Source organism: Corvus brachyrhynchos, unplaced genomic scaffold (genome assembly GCF_000691975.1).
Source record: "Corvus brachyrhynchos isolate BGI_N302 unplaced genomic scaffold, ASM69197v1 scaffold283, whole genome shotgun sequence".
NCBI classification, from domain to species: domain Eukaryota; kingdom Metazoa; phylum Chordata; class Aves; order Passeriformes; family Corvidae; genus Corvus; species Corvus brachyrhynchos.
In genome coordinates, this window is record NW_008237409.1 from 1217039 (window position 1) to 1220797 (window position 3759).

A 3759-nucleotide genomic window follows, 5' to 3' on the forward strand; every position below is an offset into this window, starting at 1 on the left:
CGGGGTCTCGGGCGATGCGGTGACCCTGCGCAGCCCCGCACACCTCCACCGGTCCGGCTGAGTGGATTCGCCCGTACCTGAGGCATCTTCGGCGCAGCACACGCATGCAAATCGTAGCCACGAGCAATTAAATACATACGTACCGTTAATTATGTGTTTACATACATCAAGCACGTCCCTGACAGGCAGCAGGACGGGGCCCAGGGACGGCTCCGTGCACCTCCCTGGTGCTCCCAGGACAGGAAAGGATGCAGGGGACATCTGTGCCCTGCCTCAGGTGGCATCTGAGGGACACCCAGCATTTCTTTGACACCTGAGTGTGGCAGGTTTAAGACTGTCACAGGAGGGGGGGTTTTAATCCCGACCTCCCCTCGCCTTCCCTGGCACTCGGGAGATGAGAACAGGCTTACAGCACTTTATTTTTTATTTTCCCCCAGCTCTGGTCAATCCTCTTTGCTCAGGCTCAGATCCCCGCTGAGCATCCGAGGCCTCGGCGGCACTGGGAGTGGGAAGAAGCAGCCGAGGCGCCCTGGCTGCAGCGTGCAGGGCTAAATTTGGCCCCTGTGACTTCCTCCCGTGTGGGACACCCGGGTGGTTTTTCTTGTCTCCTGTTACAGATAATGCAAAGGCCGGTCCTGAAGCCGCAGCTCGGGGAAACCCAGCGCAGCAGGGAGGAGGGACGGTGGGGACAGAGCAGGGACCAGGGGACACTCAGCGGGGGTCGCAGCCCGCCGGCTCAGCTGTGGCTTTGAGCAGCGTTGGGCAGGTCACCTGGCTCCTGCAGGGCTGGTCCTCGGCCCTCCCGAGGCGTTTCTTCACCTTCCGAGAGCGTTGCAAAACAGTCGTTGTTCTGTTCTGAGAGATGCCTGCGGTTCTTTCACGCCTCTCAGGCTTTTTCCTTGAAACTCCAGCGCCAGAGTCAAGTGGTTATGTCAAAACGTGTTGGCATTTGAAACAAAAAAGTTTCTGAGTCTTGTGACCCCAGAGGGAAGTTTGTGACTACGTGCCCAGGGGCTTGGCTGCCTGGAGTGGCCCAGCCTGCTTGGGAGCACCTGCAGCTCCAAGGGTCCATCTGCCTCAGGGAATTTGGAGCCTGCTTGGTTTTGACTCCCCTGTCTGCACCACAGTAGAGCTCTGTGCTGATGCACAGCACTGGAAACTGCAAAACGTTGCCCTTGCTCTGCAGAAGCTCCAAACTGAGAAAAACAGACCAGAAAAAGGAGCCAAAGGGGGTTGCGAGTGCAGCACTCCACCAGCCCAGCTCGCCTGGAGATGGTCTCTGCTCATCCCAAATGTTTTTCCCAGCCGTGGTGTGGGACCAGCTGGATCACCCCCACGGCACCCCGTGTGCTGAGCCGGAGGGTGTCCCTGTGCTGCCCTGCGTTCCGACCCCGGCACTGCCCCCAGGAGAGCCCGGAGGAACCCCACGTTTGAGGAGAGGGGACACCACTGCCGCCCCTGGTTATTTCCCTCCCGGTCGCTCGGTTATTTTTGTTAACGCTTATTAAGGGAGACTTGGGAGAGCTCTTTGTTAAGGGCTCACACTCACTTCAATTAAAGGCTAAGAAAACTACCCAAGCGTATCACTGACTCATCGGAGAAATCCCGACGAGCACGTAGCCGGCTAAACTCTGTTCTTGTTTTCACAGCTAAAGGACCAAGAGGGGATACAGGAACAAAACCTGCGAGACTCACAGCTAAGCCAGACGAGAGAGAAATGGAGTTGGAACCCACTTCCCTCTCGGCAGTGCCCGGCTGGGCCCTCCCAGCCCCTCTCTTACCCCGACACATCCCGCAGCCAGGAGCTGGGTTGGGAGCAGAGCGAGCCGAGGCGCTGGGAGTCCCCGGGGGGAAGGACTCGCAGGAGCTCTATTTAGAAAGGGCAAGTCTGTGCCAAACCTGACGAACTTTCCTTTACCCAGAATTATAACTGGAAGTCTAAAAAGCCGCAGTGTTTGAAAACACATATTTACATTATATATGCCCCAAAGCAGAATAAACAAAGGTTAGATTTGTAAGCTCTCCATCTTAATTAAAGCAGCACTGCTTAGGACAAACCCACATAACAGGCGGCTTGAAGTGTTGTGTTATTTAATTTATACCTTCCAGCTCCCTTAGTCATGGAGCTGGGACAGCGATAACATCAGCAGCCACCCTGCTGTGCGGCGCACAGGGAATTTCTAGGGCACTGGGAACCGTGTGGCCCATTTACCACCGTCCTGAGGCTGCGCTTTTCTGCCTTTTCAAGCTCAAATCTTCCCTCCTTCTGCCTTGGCACTTCCCACATTGTTAGGAAAGAAGGGAATGCTGCTGGGTGTCTCCTGCCTCCAGTGCCAGTGCCGAGGCTGGTTGTGAGGAGCCTCCCAGGGACAGGCCAGCACCGGAGCTGCCCCTCGGTGCCACAGCCGTGCTCTGCCAATGCCAGCACGACGCGTGCCCCAGCCCCTGCTGACAGTCCCTGCTCCGCTTCTGCTGGGCCAGCGTGTGCTTGCATCACTTAGAATAGAAACTGTGGTCAAATATTGCAGCTTTAGAGGAACCCCTTTCTGTTCATGCTCTGAGTGACACAGCGGGCTTTGAATCTCACAGCTCTGTGGGGCTGGAGAGCCCTCGAGAGTGTAAATAAGCTGCGCTGGTGGTACTGAGAATGTGCTCCCCACAGGCAATTTCCCTTCAGCTGCTTCCCAAGTTCTGTCTTCTCTGGTTTCTCTCTTTGCAGCCTCAATTCCCTCTCAAAGCGATCAGGGACACTAAACAGAGACAGTGAATTGCATTGCGGGAAGCAGGTGTGCAAGCAGAGTGTTCCTGCTGGGAAGAACCGCGGGATGATCCAGCAGCCTCAGAAGAGCATCCCACGGTCTCCCACTGCCCAGAACCTGCTGGATGAGCATCTCTGACCTGCAGGAAAATGAGGGTGGAAGATGCTGCAGGGACAGGCAACCCATTTACTAGGCAGAGGGAAATGGAAATGGGAACAGAAAAGGAAAGGGAAAAGGAATGGGAAAGGGAAATGGAAAGGGAAAGGGAAAGGAAAAGGGAAAGGGAAAGGGAAAGTTCTTGCCAGATGGCTGCCCACAGTCACGGCCTCCATCCCACCCTCGCGGATGGCAGTGATGCCCTGCCCTGCCCTGCCCGTGCCATGCCAGGGCCACCACGCCAGCCGGCCCCGGGGCTCGGCGGGAGCGCTACCACTGCCGAGAGCTCCGGAGCCTTCTCGTAATTAGTGCATCTGAAAGATCGCTCCACTTTTCAAAGGAGGGAAATAGAATGCAGGAAATTACCAGCCAGCTCGGCTGAAGCGCTGAGAGGCAGGACTGCGATCAGTGGGGAGGCAGCGAGGAGCTGCTGCAGGGGAAGGAGCGTTGTCAGTGGGACTGAGCAGGGATGGCTGAGTGCTGCTCCCTGCTCTGCTTTCCTGGTTTTAGCCCCCAACTCTGAGGTGCTTTGCTGCAGTGATGTGTCAGGAGGAGGGAGGGAGGGAAGCTGGAGAAGCCAGAGGGATGCCCAGGGCAGTGGGGTTGTGGTGCCAGGGCCACACACGGCTGTGACAGCAGGGACACTTCTGGGTCTGTCCGGAGCTGGGTGTCAGCTCCCACCACACACTCACCATCCCAGGGCTCCCCGAGGGCCGGGCCATGCCCGTGCTCCCTCCAGGCACGAAAAGCCTCACGGTTACTCCATGCTTTAAGCAGCCCCTGGTGAAAGCACTCCCATGGCAAACTGCCCGGCAATGGTCACTCCCTTCCCTGCAGTGCTCCC